This window comes from Nyctereutes procyonoides, unplaced genomic scaffold (genome assembly GCF_905146905.1).
Source record: "Nyctereutes procyonoides isolate TBG_1078 unplaced genomic scaffold, NYPRO_anot_genome, whole genome shotgun sequence".
In the NCBI taxonomy this organism is placed as follows: Eukaryota; Metazoa; Chordata; class Mammalia; order Carnivora; family Canidae; genus Nyctereutes; species Nyctereutes procyonoides.
This window is the reverse complement of record NW_026575144.1, coordinates 18,860,653-18,878,311: the sequence shown is the minus strand read 5'-3', so window position 1 is coordinate 18,878,311 and position 17,659 is coordinate 18,860,653. Positions and strand designations below refer to the sequence as shown.

General features: G+C 41.7%; 1 protein-coding gene across 7 annotated transcripts in view; it reads right to left on the bottom strand.

The window, feature by feature from the left end:
- Window positions 1-17,659, bottom strand: part of CHRM3 (cholinergic receptor muscarinic 3) — a 505,856-nt gene that overhangs the window by 34,898 nt on the left and 453,299 nt on the right. Inside the window, exon 5 of one of the 7 annotated variants that reach the window (XM_055308974.1) lies at window positions 13,452-13,480. The exons of the other annotated variants lie outside the window; for them this stretch is intronic. The gene's annotated coding sequence lies outside the window, so the exon portion shown is untranslated. The remainder of the gene's footprint in view (window positions 1-13,451; window positions 13,481-17,659) is intronic. 7 annotated transcript variants of the gene reach the window in all.

Sequence of the window (17,659 nt, the reverse complement as noted above, 5' to 3'; positions counted from 1 at the left end):
TGAGTCGCCCGGGTGCCCTGGCCCTTCACTTTTCTTGATTGTCTTCTCTCACTGGTACATTTGGAATGATTCCACAATCCTAACTTTGCAAAACCCACTGGGACCATATCTCAAACAGGGGACCCTACTGGCGCGGGTGGTCGGACACGGTACTTCAGATCAGACCCGGAGCACACCAACCAGGGGTGTGGATGCTGCAAGAAGGGATAACATAAAATCACCTCTGTGGCTGGCTATGGTCTCTATACCTTGCTCACTAGAAGTGAAGCTAGTTTTCAGGAATGCCTCAGGCGAAAGCTAATGATTGTCATTTGAGTCAAAAAGAGGATAAACACACCCAGCACCTGGGTGAGAAGGTATGGGAAGCAGGATCTCCTTAGAGCAGTTCTGCTTTGACCAGATTTTAGTATTAAGAAAAGTGGGCTAACGAGGTCAGTAGCTATTCTAGAAGCGTAGCCGTGGAGTGAATATCAGTGTAGAACACACAGGAGGTGTTTTTTTTCCTTCCCAGAACAGCAGGTGGAAATTTGGGGAAAAATAACCGGAGAGCAAACAAACCAGTGAGCCAGCCCATAAACCCTGAAACTGCTCACCTCTGAGACCGAGCTACCCTGTCAGCTGGTCCACTTTATGTTTGAATTGCTCGTCTGTCTAACACTCCCAGGAAGGGATGGTGTCGTACGTCTGGCACATTGCTGACATTCAACAAACAATATTAATCCTTATCATATGACTTAATTGAAGGTCTGCGCAGGAAGCTGAGAGACAAGGTTTCATCTGTCCTCCCTGCCCGGAAGGGACAATTCTGCTTATTTGGACAACTGTATGTACCCTGGAGATGGACAGCCGCTCAGCTCTTCTCCTCTAGCTTCTCTCTCTGTCCCTGGGTACAAACATGTGACTCTGTGGATATGTGACTTCTAGCTCTATTTCCTTCTTCAGGACTGCATACAAATGCCTATTCTTTCCCTCTTCAGATAATAAACACCTTGTGTGCAAAGACTGTGCCATTTACACATTTAGAACCTTCCCAGGAGCATGGAGAGTGGGCCTCAATCCTATTCAGCTTCTAGGACTGAGGAAAAATTTAAGAACAGGAGCACCACAAGGGCCTCCCAAATTAAAGCTCACATGGCAGTAAAAACACGAATCCCCAGGGGCACCTGACTGGCTCAATCAGTAGAGCACATGACTCTTGACCTTGGGGCTGTGAGTTCGAGCCCCATCTTGGGTGTAGAGATTACTGAAAAAAAAAATCTTAAAAAAAAAGCAATGATCCCCAAATGACCTGTTCTAAACAGAGGATAATGTTCACAAGTGCCTCCTGAGTGCTCCCTCCCTTTGTGGACTCTCCCTTTGCAGCTGCCTGAAACCTCTGGCACCTGATGAGTCCAACGCTGAGCGTCCATTGATGAGTATTTGCTAAACACCCTCAGAAAATCAGGCACAGAGATTTTTAGACGCAGCCCCTGCTTACAGGAATTCACAATCTGGGCACATGAAGAGACAATACCTAATAAGAAGCAATAACTCCTGGCTCAGTGATTGAGCGTCTGCCTTTGGCTCAGGCTGTGATCTCGGGGTCCTGGGATCGAGTCCCACATCGGGCTCCCCACAAGGAGCCTGCTTCTCCCTTTGCCGTGTCTCTGCCTCTCTGGGTCTCTCATAAATGACTAAATAAAATCTTAAAAAACAAAAATAAGAAGCAATAGCCCTGTAACAGCAGGCACCGAGCTCTGGAGCTGGAGGAAGCCCCTGGGGGCAGGCCTGCCCAGGTGTGGGGAGTACGGCTCCAGGATGGCCAGGCCCTGGCAACTCTGTCCGTGGATGAGCCTGCATCCCTGGGGGAGTAGGGGGGGCACCCACAGGCTCACCTCGTCAAGGGGAGAGCAGGCCGGAGGTCCAGTGGACCCAGTGTCCTCACCTGAGTGCTTGATCCCCCTGCCACAGGCTTATGGGTCTGTGTGACTGCGTTATTCTTTCCAGATAGTGAGGTCAGAGGGGGAAGTGGGAAGGCAGTGTCGGCTCCTTCCCTGCTGGCCTCCTGTCATTGCTGTAGGACAGACTTGCCACCATGTCCCTTGAGCCTAAGCCCTGTTTGTATCAGGTTGTGTCACACCTGGTTGACAGTCTGTGAGAGGGACCTTTTGTGGCTGCTTTTAGTACACGCTGCTGGAGTTGGGGTACATTGCACTCATACGTGGCCCCCCCACTGACCAGCAGCTACACAGGTGGGGCTCCCTATCACCCTGCTGTGCTGGGGTCTTGCCCCAGGGTGCAGCCAAATCTGTGGGACAGGTGGGCTTCCTCCCTGCCTCATTCTCTGTGGCTCACCCTGGTCTGTGTAAATGCAAGATGCATGCAGCAGGCTCCTCTGGTGTGCATGTGAAGGGATGCTCACAGCCAAGAGTAATGCACCCCCATCCCCTCTGGGAACCGGGGACTTCAGCAGTTCCACAGGCAAGCAAAGGCTGCTTTGCAGAGGAGCCACAGGCAGGACTGTAGACACAGCTACAAGAACACACCGTATTTCTCTGGGATGCTCTTAGGTGCCATGGCATGAAGTCCCAGATGGTGTGTGACTTCCAGCATGTCTTGAAAATGCCCTACTCCTAGAGGGCGTACTCCCATTCCTTACCATCCAATTCAGTTTTCAACAATGCAGAACACATTTATATGCGCATTGAGTCTGCATGTATGGCTCTGCTGTCCTCAGCGCAATCTACATTTAAAAACCATCCTCTCCGGGGCTGGTGTTGGGGAAAAGGCAAGATATTTATTCATCTTATAACTCTATTTTGACTGGAATAAAACAATGTCCCTCCATACTGTGGGTGCCTGCTTGAGGCTTTGGGCTAGAAAAGATCTCTGTGCAAACACTCCTGCTCTGAGGTTGGCAGAGAGGGAGGCTACGGGCGGCAGCCCACGGCTCCAGAGTCCCAGGATGCAGGTCTGAGTGTGGGTTTACCACACACTAGCTGTGTGGCCTGTGGCAAAGTGGTTTTCATGGATATTTGTCCATTCTTCCTACATAAAATAGGCTTAGCAATATCTACTTTATTGGATGACTGTTGAGTTCTGGTAGCATGGTATATACAAAACCCCAAATAAAAGTTCATTGATCCCAGATGATTAATAATGCTTTTTTAAGTAGGATCCACACCCAGTGTGCAGCCCAAAGTGGGGCTTGAACTCACGACCCTGAGATCAAGACCTGAATTGAGATCAAGAGTCAGGCACTTAACTGATGGAGCCACTGATATTTACTAGGTGCCCCTGATATTTATTATTCATCCCTTATCTAGTCCAGTGAATTTCTTTGCCCACAGTGATTAATAATATTTGTTGAATGGATGAAGACATATGCTGCTTGCTTTTCTTTCTTTCTTTCTTTCTTTCTTTCTTTCTTTCTTTCTTTTCCTTCCTTCCTTCCTTCCTTCCTTCCTTCCTTCCTTCCTTCCTATGTTCAGGATCCTATTCAATGGCAACTGTAAAGATGTCACCGAATATTTCCTGGCTTAGTATGCTATTGCATTTTTTTCTGAATTTTTGTCTTTCCGTTCATGTCCACCACCACAATCCTAGTTTACAGAGGTATTTAAAACAGAGTTTTAGTATTCTTTAAAACCACAGACTATACAGACAGAGTGCTTGGTGAATCCAGGCTCCACCCTGCCTGGCCATGACTCTGGGCAAGCTTTTCATCAACCCCAGTATCAATTTCTCCCATCTGTAAAATGGGGACAATGGCAAAGCCCCCTCATACGGTTGTTGCCAGGATTAAATCTGGCCCTTCATGGAACATGCTAGAATAGCATCTGCCATATGGGAAGTGCCCTAGCTAGCCCTACTTGCAGGTGCCCCTATTGTGTGCACCAGGCTCTGCTCCAGGTAGGGGTCTACAGGGCCGAACCTGCCTGAGTTTCTGTGCTCAAGGAGCTGATGTGCTAGACTTTTTCCTTTAAACCTATTTTCTCAGCTGGTAATGGGTTAAAGCCCTTAATAGAACATTTTTGATCATGTCTCTTCTCTAATAAAAAGCCTCTGATGGTTTCCCATTGTCTGCCAAATAAAACACAGCTCCTGTCAAGCTTGGAGCCCAATGGCCTATGCAATGCTGCCCTAGGCTTTCTGCCTTTGATTCTTGCTCTGCTCATTCTGGTGAAACCCGAATTCCTGTTACCCTTTGAACATCCTCCCCTCCCGTACCTACTAGCCCCGACCCTGCTCCTGTGTTCCCACCATAGGCAACACCCACACTGTTCTTCCCTCCTGTACACGGGGCATCCTTTTAGCTGCTTGGACTACATCAGCTGCTCAGTGAGATTCCTGCCATACCCCCTGCTCTTTCTCTGTTTTCTCCTTTCTTCTTCATTTGCATTTTATTCATTTATTTTTTGAGAATAAAAAATAAATACTGTGTTCAGATGCTTCAGAATTTAAGAGCTCCAAATGAAAATGCTTCCTTGACATCTTCATCCCTCACTCACTGTTCTGCCCCACAGACATTCAATGCTTTCTGTGTCCCATGATTCCTTTTAGAGGATGTTTTATGCATATATAAATTTATAAATTCTTTTCTTCTTGTCATACAAATGGGAGCATGCTGTACACAAACAGGAATTTACTGCAGATATTGGTCTCCATCCTGCTCTTGCTCACTTGATGTACCCCAGAGGAGAATTAGTCCATGTCCATTCCCAAGGAGCGTCCTCTTTCCCTTTATGGCAGCATTAGACTCCATGGATGGATCATGGTGGATGGATGGATACTTGGATGGATGATAGCTTAGTCAACTGGCCGCCACTTAGGTTTTTTTCTGTGTTTTTACTATTCCACACAATGCTGCAGTCTACATAATTCTTCACTTATGTAACATGTGTAACTGGTATGTGTAAATATTACCAGTAGTGGATCTGATGGTGGAAAGATATGTGCATGTGTGTTTGTGACAGAGACTGTCACAGTCTCCATCGGAGAAGACATATCACTTTGCACTCCCGTCAGCAACATGAGAGAGTGCCAGCCCGTAATGTGTCACAACGCTTGCTAGTTTTCTCCAATCTGTAGGTAAAAAATAAGATCCTGGACAGCTTAATTTGCATGTGAGTCTATCTTTTGAGAATGATGGAGAATCATCTGATAAAATATTTGTATTCCGAGTTTCACATTTGATTGCAGCAAGTTCAGGACAATTTTATGGACCGAGGGGACAGTGACCATCCTTGTCTTATTCCTGATTCGAACTGAAATGCGTCTGGTCTTTTTTCCTTAGGGTCGGTGCTAGTTTTGGAGGTAAGATCTATGCAGAAGATCTCATCATTTTTCTCCTTAGATATCTTAGTGTGTTGAATTGTAAGAATTGGTTCCATTATGGCAAACCATCCTTCTATTCCTGGAATAAGCAAGACTTGGTCATGGGCCATTTCCTCCTAATCCTAACTGCTACTGTGTCCTGGCTGCTGCCATCATATGAAAGCTTGGTTCATCACTTTTCTTTCCTTATTTTTTTAAAAAAGATTTTATTTATTTATTCATGAGAGACATACAGAGAGAGGCAGAGACACAGGTAGAGGGAGAAGGAGGCTCCCGGGAGATCCATGCAGTACTCGATCAGGACTCCGGGATTACGACCTGAACAGAAAGCGGATGCTCAACCGTTGAGCCACACAGGTGCCCCTATTACTTTTCAAACATAATATTACTTGGTGGTTTTTGTCCTTTGGTGAGCTTTCTAACATCAATGTACTGGTTTTGTCGGGTTGCCCCACCCTCCCTGCCAATCCCACACAATGTTGTGAAGCAATTTTAACAGCAGCAGGTGATCTGTTGTTAAAGAGTTTGCTAAAATTCCCCTTGGAAACTGTCTAGATCCAGTGCTCTTCCTGGTCCCATTTTAAGGACCTAGCCTCCAGTGGTTCCATTGGCCACCCTGGCTGCTACGCTTCCCCTGGGTGACACCAAGGAGCTGAAGTAAGGTGCTTTGTAGTGAGCTTCTGGCCGGTGAGGTCACCCACACTGCAAAGTGACTGGGGACCTGACACACTGAGCTCTTGGCAGTTCTGCCATCTGAGCAGCCCACACAGAAGGAAAAGAAAGTGTTCTGGGCTGCTCAGGATCTCGCAAAATGATGGCTGTGTCACTGCAGGAACAGTCATAGCCCAAATAAAGACCAGCCATCATCCCCATGCTTTCAGAGGATGGCAGAACAAGCCATTGTGCCTTCAGAGCAACCAGGTCTGAGCTTATGTCCCACATGTCTCTTCCTTGCAATAATATTCAGAACCTTAGTGATATGAGAAGATATGGCTTAGCCACAAAGAGTGCAGTTTTTGGAGTAGAATAGGCCTGGGTTTGAGCTCTGGCCCCATCTCTGTCAGCCTCCTGCCACCCACGCCAAGACTCCCAACCAGCCTGGAAGGTTCCTCAAGGCAAAAACGCTTCCTGATGTCCTGAGGCTCAAAGACATTTATGATGAAAATAAATGGACTCTGTCATCTTGTATCCACTTTATTAATCCAAAGGTTAGGGGCATTTTTCTAGAAATCTCTTTTTTTCCACAAGCTTTTCATTTAGAATTATAAGGCTGAAGATAAATTGGAAAACTGCTGTGATTGTCTCTGTAAAGTGTCTATGAAGTTCAGTGGAATAGGTGCTGTGACCTATAAAGGCAAATGGAAAGAAGCTGCATGAACTTGAGCTGCGCTTGGGCAGCTCAGCCTCTGAGCATCTCCTTTTGCTTTTTGTTCTACGAAGTTGTGCGAGAGTTTTAGTCATATTTATTTTCACAACCTGTTAATAGGCAATAACAGGCCATATAGAAAGCAAATTAATAACTCTCGAAACATAAATTTTAATTATTTGCCTACATGTTTAAACATACCCTTCCTGAAAATCTCTACTCTAAGTGCTATTTTAAAAATGTTAATCCTGGGATCCCTGGGTGGCGCAGTGGTTTGGCGCCTGCCTTTGGCCCAGGGCGCGATCCTAGGGACCTGGGATCGAGTCCCACGTCGGGCTCCCGGTGCATGGAGCCTGCTTTTCCCTCTGCCTGTGTCTCTGCCTCTCTCTCTCTCTCTCTCTCTCTCTCTCTCTCTCTCTCATAAATAAAAAAAAATAAAAAAAAAATAAAAATGTTAATCCTTAGTTACTTTTTCAGATTCTACCATCCTCTTGGGACTCGGTGAAGAAAACAAAGTAAAAATAATAATGTCATTGGCATCGTCATTCACGATTTCCCTAGTCTACTATCACTACACGAATGAACTGGTCATTGTAAGTGTTTTTCTTTGATGTAATCTGTAAGTGAGGTCAAAGGGACGATGGTCATCCAAGAAGTGATGCTGCAGAGATTTCAATTTTCTGATACAACTTCCTTTTTTAATTTATTTTTTATTTTACTTTATTTTTTAAAGATTTTCTTTTTTTTTTTTTAAAGATTTTTATTTATTTATTCACGAGAGACACACACAGAGAGAGAGAGAGAGAGAGAGAGGCAGAGACACAGGCAGAGGGAGAAGCAGGCTCCATGCAGGGAGCCCGACGTGGGACTTGATCCTGGGTCTCCAGGATCATGCCCTGGTCTGCAGGCGGTGCTAAACCGCTGAGCCACCGGGGGTGCCCCAACTTCCTTTTTTTAAGACCTAGATTTCTCACGTAAGAGGGAAATACACTAGCCTAAGAGTTGTGTTTTCTCAAAGTCAGAATAATTACTGAGAAACTTAGCAAACATCCTCTTGTCTTTATATCCACTGTAATACTCACAAAATTGAGAGAGAATTCCATAGGTTCTAGAAGGCTTTGCATTCTCTGATTTTGCAGCCTTTGTTCAGACAACTAGTCCTGCATGAACTGAGGGGCTGGGTCTGCAGCAAGTAGTGCCATCCCCTACTGGAAACCAGGGACAGAGGCTCAGGTCCTGCAAGCTGTTCTGGATCTTTCTGATAGCTCTAGCATGGGCTCCACAGACAGTCTCAGAGAGAGGTCTGTATTAGAGAATTTAGTTTCCCATCTACAAAATTGCCTCTCTCCAAAAACCATTCTTGTTTTTCTACTAAAACATTTTATTTCTTCTTCTTTCTTTCTTCTTCTTCTTCTTCTTCTTCTTCTTCTTCTTCTTCTTCTTCTTCTTCTTCTTCTTCTTCTTTTTCTTCTTCTTCTTCTTCTTCTTCTTCTTCTTTCTTCTTCTTCTTCTTCTCCTTCTCCTTCTCTTTCTCCTTCTCCTTCTTCTTTTCTTCTTAAGATTTTACTTATTTATTCATGAGAGACACACAGAGGGAGGCAGAGACACAGGCAGAGAGAGAAGCAGGCTCCCTGCGGGGAGCCCAAGGCAGGACTTGATCCCAGGACCTCAGGGGATCACGACTTGAGCCAAACGCAGACATTCAACCACTGAACCACCCAGGTGCCCCTATGTTTTTTTTATGATTTGATCAGCGTAATCAATTACTAAAATCACTAGAATTAAGAAGGCTGGAACAAGAAAACACAATGAAATACTGGGTTGGGGGATCTCGATAGGAGTTTCCCAGGGACATTTCTAAAGTCCTCAGAGATGTGCTTTCAGGCAGCCTCTGAAAAGCAGACTACGAAGTCCATATGGCCTTGAACCTGTGACTCAGCATCTGCCACCCTCCCTGCCCTATTTGGTCCTGGGGAGAATCTTGAGGACCTGAGTAGCCCTGCTAGTTTTCCCTGCCTCATCTGGGAACCTTCTCTGCATGGTCCCTGCTTTTTAGCCATGGCCACCGTGGTGGCCACAGTAAGTTTGGGCTGTTTCCCCCCACCTGGACCCATCTGGCTGCCCACTCTTGCTGAGGCATACACAGCCATTCCTTAAATATCAACTCCATCATCACTTCCTCTGGAAGTCCCTCCTGATCTCCCATTTGCCTCAGCCTCCCCTGCAGACCCCATTATTCCCAAATGCAAGGGTATTTCTCTAATTGTGACTTTGCTTATGTGGTTACTGGACCACAAGTTCTCTTTAGAAGCTCTGCAGCCTCTTTACAGCACGCAGCATTCCTAGGGCCTGGCTGAGGGATGAACTCATGGAATACACCTGGGAGAATATAAACTGGATGCTATTAATAACGGACATTAATGACAAGAAGAAAAAATCCTCCTAAATCTTAGTCATCATTCTCCCACCAAGTGACTTTTGAGACATTGGGGACTGCATTTCTTTGGTCTTTAATTTTCTCACCCTGTGAGTATGGACAATAATAATAGAGTTCAAAGGATATTATAAAAACAAAATCATGGGTATGACTGTAACCAGTCAGGATTAATAAAGGATATTTGAAATGCTTCAGAATTCTTTGATAAACTCTACTACTCATGTGTTTGATGCCAGAAATTTGAGCTGCATGGACTAGTTTCTCAATTCCACCCTATCAGTTGCTACCTGCATATTTAGAAATAATGGTCAATCATATTTGCAATAGTTTTTGGTTTAAAAGGCCTGTATCCTTTTGATTCTGTGCTTGCTATTAAATGCAGAAATGTAGGTATTCATACATTTTATTTATAATAATGTTTTTGTATGGTGCTTTATAATTTACAATGGGCTTTCATAGACATTATTAGGGCCCCTTTTCACAGCTGAGATAACAGGCTCTCGTTGATGTGATTAGGTGAGTTGCCCAAGGTCATAGGCCTAGGAAACAGAGGTGATACTTAGGTGGACATCTTTTGGCTTGAGTGTCAGACTCAGCTCTGACACTTGGAGCATCCCCACCACCTGCCAGGTCCTAGGCAGTTTTCTTCTCCTTGTGACTACAAATATTAGAGAAAGTGAACTTCCTTTTCAACTGCTGAGTGTCAGATTCTTTGGTCTGCATATTTCAGCCTTAGTGAGTTTGAGGTTGGGTTTTAGAGTGTCCCGAAGCTCTTTTTTTTTCTTTTTTTGAAGTAGGCTCCACGCCCAGCATGGAGCCCAATGCAGGACTTGAACTCATGACCCTGGGATGAAGACCTGAGCTGAGATCAAGAATTAATGCTACCTAGGTGCCCCCCTGAAGCTTCTTTTAGTGCCCACCTGTGGTCAGGGTGATTTTGGCCAGATGCCACCAACAACATAATCACAAGCACTTCAGCTCCTACTACTGTATTGTATATGTGCCTACTCTCTTTCAGATGCTGTCCTGGGTCTTTTTCACCCATTATAGATCATTTTAACAATAATCCTACAAAATAGGTGTTACTGTATCCATTTTACAGTAAAGCAATGGATTTGCCCAAGGTCATCTGCTTGATGCTAGCAAGAAGAAAATCAAGGCTGTCTGGGTTTAATTTCTTCCTAATATTTCCCCCACCTCTTTAATTCATACAAGAGGATCCAAGTACACAAGAGAAAGAGTGGTATTACACAGCGTGAGTCTGCTTTACACATCATCATGGCCACACCACTTCTCTGGGTGTTAGTAACCCAGCCATGTCTGGTGGTAAATAATTTCATGCTAACCTCTGACATTAGGTACATAATCAGCTCCTTTTTGCTTGCTCAGAACTTAATTGGACATTTCCAAACAATTAGTAGTTTGTTGCAATGTCCCTGCCAATGGTGAACCTCATGTTTCTAACTACTCTAAATGTGCTGTGATAGATGGAACAAACCAATCTCCAAGTCACATCAAATACTAAAGAAAGAGTAAACTAGTTGTGTTCTCACTCTCAAGATTATAGGTATGAGAATTAGAGGTGCAGATTTTTCCTGTAGCAGATTAAAGGAGTGGCTGCATTTGAGGTAGAGTCTCCTCTTCTTACGATCCCCCTACCCTCTTCTTCCCACTCCTGGTGGGAGGACTCGAAAGGGCAAGGAGAAACAGGAGGGACTCCCACTAAGGAGTGGACAGGACTCCACCTCACTTCCTCAGCTGACCCTTAGCTGTGCTTCCCAATGTCTCATCCCTTCTGCTCTTTCTTTTTCCTCATGATGTAGGCATACTTCTTGCTTCTTGTTTACTGTTTGTTTTCTGTTCTAAGGATGGTAAGCTCCAAAAGGAAGACCCCTTCCCCATCATTTTCTTTTTGTTTGTTTGTTTGTTTGTAACTTGTTATTATAAAACTCCTAGAACAGCTTCTGGCATATGACAAGCACAATGCATATTTGTTGAAAGTATGAATGAACAAATGAATACGTGAATAAAATAGAACTTCTTTTAGGTTTATGTAGGAACAAAACCTAAAAGGACTTCTGGACTACCTTAAGAACAGAATCCTCATTCTTGATGAACTAAAAGCAATGAAGTGATTGTTCTACATTTGGCGTATTCTGGAATGACAGAAAGGGTAGGAGAAACAATTCTCATATCTTTTGGGTATTCTTTCTTTTTTTAAAAGATTTTATATGTTTATTTTGATAGAAGGAATGGTGGGAGAGGTAGAGGGAGAAAGAGAGAGAGAGAGAGAGAGAGATTCCCCACTGAGCAGGAAACCGGATATGAGACTCAGTCCCAGAACCTGGAGATCATGACCTGAGCCAAAGGTAGGTGCTTAACTGACTGAGGCACCCAAGTGCCCCTCTTTTGGTTATTCAGTGGAAGATTAACTAATGGTGAATAAGTTATGTTCTTATAACATTTCAATAACATTATGTTCTTTTCTATGCTTGTTCTCTCTGGTTTTCCATCCTAACTCACATTTATCATTTGTGAAGTACTGTTCTAAAAACTTTACATATAATGATAGTATACCTATTTTGAGGTTAAATGATTATATATATGTATATATGCATGTGTATTTATATGTAAAGTACTTAATATAATACCTGACACATGGCATATACTATACACGTATTATCTAGTACTCATTCAATCAGTCTTTATTAAAAATGATATGAGGCCAAGAGGACTTTGAAAAGATGCTCAATCTCATTATTAGGACAATGAAATCAAAACTACAAATAGATGCCACTTCATGGCTACTGAGTTAGGCATAATAAAAAAAAATAAAAAGGAAAATAACAAGTATCGACAAGGATATGAAGAAATTAAAACATTCATCTACTTGGTGGGAATATGAAATGGTGCAGTCGCTTTGGAAAACAGTGTGGCAAAAAAAAAAAAAAAAAAGAAAAAAAAAAAAAGAAAACAGTGTGGCACTTCTCCAAATGGCTAAACATAGAGTTCCCATATGACCCGGGAATTCCACACCTAGGTTCAAGAGAAATGAAAACATATTTCCACACAAAAACTTGTACACAAACGTTCTTAGCAGCATTATTTATATAGTCAAAAGGCAGAAACAACCCAAATGTCCATCAGCTGATGAATGGATGGACAAAATGTGGTATTTCCATGTAATAGATTATTATTCAGCCAGAAAAAGTAATGACAATGTGGATAAACTCCCAAATCATGCTAAGCAAAAGAAACAAGAAACAAAATAGCACCTAGTGTGTAATTCCACTTACATAAAATGTCTAGAATAAATAAGTCCATAGAGATAGAAATCAGACAGGTGGTAGCTAGGGGTTGTAGGCAGGAGGGGATGGGGAGTAACTGCTCTATGTGTATGGAGTTTGCTGTTGGGGTGATGACAATATCTTGCAACAAGACAGGTGAGTTACCAGTGCTGTGAATGTCCTAAACGTCACTTAATTAAAATGGTTTGTGGTATTATGTTATATAAATTTTACCTCCATTTAAAAAAAATTGCCCTGACTGTAGAAAGCAAGTATGATTACTATCTCTGTTTTTATAAACGAAACTCCTCAGACACAGGAAGGTCAAGTAACTCATTGGGGGTTTCACAGGTAGTTGATAGAAGAGCCAAAATAGAAATCTAGGTGGCCTGATTTCAGAACACATACTCAAACAACTATACATTAATGGTCCTATTATTATTGCTTATTGCTACTTTTTGATTTGACAAATGACAATAAAAGCTCAGAGCCAGCTCTAAAGGGGTAAGTGTGGAGAAGGAAAAAGATCCAAAATATACTTAGAATGCATTCATGTGTGTGATTAAAGAACAATACTACCTGGTTATGCAATATTGTGAAATCACAATGCCAGTTTGTGAGAGCTCTTGAAAACTGGTCAAGGATTTTAACTGTTGGTGCTTCCTGGTTGTCTAATAAAATGACCAGTGTATCATTCAGTGAATTAATTTGAAGTCACCTTGCTCTTTGGCAACCAAGAAGAGTTATGATGGAGGCAGTGTGAACTATATAATTTCTACCTTATATTTATAGTCTTACTTCCAAGAGATAAGCAACTTTAATTAACATCTGTATCACGTAAACTGCCTACTTTTCCAGAGGGACCACACAGATAATATAGCCCAAGCAAGTTCAGATCATGTTACATAACATATAAGACTTTAGATAGCTAGCAATAGTAGCAAAGCATAATTAAAGACCCCAGGTAACTTAACAAACCCTTTGTCAGCTGATAAATTATTTCACCCCTTCTATCCGATGGTGGTTTCTCATCTCTTATGCTTACCTGGCTGCCTCCCAGGTCTGGTCATGGTCCTAGACAAAGTAAACAAAAGCACTTCAAGTCCAATTACTTAAAGCGAGCCTCTAGCAGTGCTAAATAATTAGAATAATTTAAAAATTATATAAAGAAATAAAAACACTAGTTCAGCTTCCAGGCACCCAGACTGTAATTCTGAAAATATTTTGGAATTAGAAGAAAAATTTTAGAGAGATGCTTTATTTTTATCTTGATTTTTTATTATGTGCACACACATAGTTTTCTTGATTATTAAATATTTTCGACCTTTGAAAGCCAAAAATCTTACCTCCTCATTTTTAGGGAGCACACCAATATTTTCTCTGTTTGCTAGGCTATCATCACAAGTCAACTTGGGAAAGGCATCTTCGTTGTCATATACTAAATAGGAGGGTTGCTGGTTCCAAATGGAAATGTCAAAAACATTATTTTGGCTTTCTGTGTAAGATGTGTGTTGAGACATGATCATTTTCCTGATAAATACTGGGGTTGTTAACTAAAAGTTATGCATCTGTTATTGGCTTTAGCAACGTGCTTGTGTCCCACACTTGCCACTCACTCATCTCTACCCTTGCAGTTTCTATCTGAATCTTAAGTCCTTAAAAGAGCCTCCTATGAAATCGTCTGTTTTAAAAACACTCTTGAATGCTATTTTGTCTTCTGGAAGCTTTCCCCAGTCAAGTTTCCACCACCAAGAATACAAATACTGGCCATTTCCACTTTTAATCAATGTGCTAAGGAGATTATGCCCAGCTGAGGGTTTGCTTAAAATTTTCTATTGATATGAGCCGTACCCCTGTCTTCATGAAACCTCATTCAAGTGTCAACTCTTCCAAGGAGGCTTTACTTATCCAGCTAATGGCATCCCTTCCTCCCCTTCCCTCTCTCCCTCCCTCTCTTCCTCTCTTCTCCCATTCTTATATCCATAAATGTTTATCGAGTACCATCTACATTTCAGACACTGTGAGGCACTCTATCAAGTACCACTGCCTTTCATGATTTGCAATACTCTGGCTGTCATCTGTCTTTGCTGGTAGTGATTTTACACCACCCATATGGCTGTAAGCACTTTGGTTCAAGAACTTTAACTGATTCATGGTTGCATACACAAGTCAGTGCACTGTAGGGGAAAGGATAGCGATGGGGACACAGAGTTAGGACAATTAGTATCAGGCTCCAGGGAGTTGTAGATGAAGTCAAAAAAGAGAAGGGAGAATACTGAATCTTTGCCAAAGCCAGACCAACTAGACTAAAATTCTGAGTAGCTTATGATATTTAAGATCACCCCAAATGATCCATTCTTCGAAACTGTTATGTAAAAATTAGTTACGTTGGTATGTTTGCTGAAAGATATAGGGGAACATATACTGATGTCTGCAACTTGGAAATGCAACAAATAAATACGATGACTTGTTGGACTGATAGATGTAGATATGTACTATAGCAAGTATTGCACAACTTCGATGATTGACTCTAAGAGGTTGGTTTGGGGATGCTCACTGTAAAATTCTTTGTTTTTTAGTATTGAAAAAGTTTTATATTCATTGTTGAAGAAAAGTTATTTATGATGGAAAAAGAGATACATCTTATTTTACCCACTGATCAATCTACAAACAGATAGGCTTATCTGTAAATAAAGCCCTCGCGTGTGTGTGTGTGTGTGTGTGTGTGCAGATATGTGTGTTGTGAGTCTGTAAAAGGTCCATGGGTTAGTAAACCTATTAATGTTAACTAGGTTCACAGAACATATTGATATATTAAGCTTATGTGCATTCATCTAATTTATTGTCTGCGTTGTCTATGTACAGTGAAGAAAATTCTTGATTAATGGAGGGAGTGTTCTGGAAATAGTAATTCATCTGAAGTGTACATAAAAATGTTCGATGTAAAACGAGTTATGTGGTTTCTGAATGGATTTCACAGTGAAGCTGCTAATCAAAACAGGCCAACTTCAAGCCTAAAAACCTCTCTATCATTTTTTTATTCACATGCTAAGAAATGTTTTGGGAATATTTGAGGACTCATGATCATTTTGACCATTTCAAAGTCATTATTGAAAGGCAAAGGTTTATCCAAGGGATCCTCGGTTATGTTCAAGTAGGCCTTCCTAAAGTAACTGCTGGCGAGGTGGAATATGCTAGAGTGTCTGAAACACTTAATGCATCTAGATCAATAAAATATATTTCAATTTGCAAAGTCAAGATTGAAGGACATTACCAGAAATAACTGCATAATAAGACAGTTAAATCATTGCAGACTATGAATTAAGTGACATCCAATACACAGGGAAAGAAGATACCTGACAAAAACTAGGAAATGGCTTTTACTCTTGAATTTGAGCAATGCAATTTATAAAATGGAGCAATTAACTTTAAAGTGCCTTCCACTTATCTGAATTCTTTTGAGTCATCAGTGTTAAGCTTTAAAAGAGTGAGGGAAACATGGTAGAGCTTAGTAAATTTTCCCCATAAAAATATTTCTGAAATCTCTAATAACCTTAGCAATTGAGAATGAACAGACTGGTAAAAACTTTGGAATTACATTTCTTCCTTGGGAATAATAATGGCAGAGAGCCCATGTTTCATGCAGGATATGATTCCTTAGGCATGAAAGACAAGGCAACAAACAGGTGGTTTGGAAAGTATTTAGCCTTTTTCATTATGAACTCAGGTGGCATATGAGTCATATTTTCTGCAAATCACCTAGAGGCAAAATCGAGCCCATAAAAGTTGAGCACTTTGGTATTTGCTTTTTTTTTTTTTTTTTTTAACGTGCCCAGCAGAAGCTTTTACACATCAGGCAAAGAACAAATGTAAGCTTAAATGCCTATGAGCTCAATATATCTTGATAAATTCCCTCATTACAGGGATATGGCCACCATGGCAGATGGTGTTTTTTAATGCTTTTAAACCATAGAGATGTCAGAGATGGTTTAATAAGAAACCAGATGACTTTAACAGACGAGAGTCTTCACATGAAATTACTATTTCTTTAGCTTCTTTACATTTGGACCCATAAGCTATAACCAAGGATTTTCCAGGTGCTATCAACAAAGAGATTCACACATGGAATAAAATGTGCTCTCGAGGATAACCAGGGAACAATCCACTTAAGCTTCTGTAAATCACTGACTGTTCTGTTCACACATGCATGCATTTCAAATGATCAATCAAGTGTGTATTACTGGCCAATTCTGTGACCCAGTGCTATGGTGAAATGTAGGAGAAGTAAAAAGCACACAGCATGGCCTTTCAAGAGCTTCTAATCTGGCTGGAAACAATTAGTGAGTGACAAAAGATCCAATATAAGGGAGTATTAATTATGGAAGCATAGACTATAGAAATGAATTATTATTGAGACACAGAAATACATAGAATTGATACAGTATTTGCTTTAAACTCTCTTAAAACAGTTATCAAGGTACTGCTAACCTTTGTTAAGTTACAGCTTCTCACCCCTGGGAGAGTCAGAAGCTCATGGAAGAAAGAGATTCACTTGGCTCAATTAAATTCAATATACTTATTAAATAACTTACATAGGAAATAGAATTGTTTCCGTTGTCATGCTTCCCTTTTGAGGAATATCTCTAGTCTTACATAAATGAGAGAAAAAGCAGGAATCATGGAATTTAATTTTCAAATCATCTTTGTAGGTCTATCATTGTTTTGGCTCTATTTTTTTTTAAAGATTTTATTTATTTATGAGAGAGAGAGAGTGAGAGAGAGAGAGAGAGAGAGGCACAGACACAGGCAGAGGGGGAAGCAGGCTCCATTCCATGCAGGGAGCCCAATGTGGGACTCGATCCCTGGTCTCCAGGACCACACCCTGGGCTGAAGGCAGCCCTAAACCGCTGAGCCACTAGGGCTGCCCTTGGTTCTATCTTTGATGTCAATTGGAAAGGAACAGCATGTGAATGATTTTAAGTTTGCTAATTTACTCTTATATAACTACATTTCAAAATATTCACAATACATAGCTGGCTCTCAATGCATATCTGTCCTACATCCCTCCTAATAATTATTTGCAAATATGATAACCTTGTAAAATGACTTCTGAAGTTGCATAGAACAACCCAAAGTAATTTCCATTATAAAAATCCTTCGAACTATATTTTACAATAGAGGTCACTTTTTCACTGCTCCTTATTTAAAAACAAATAGCGGGATCCCTGGGTGGCGCAGCGGTTTGGCGCCTGC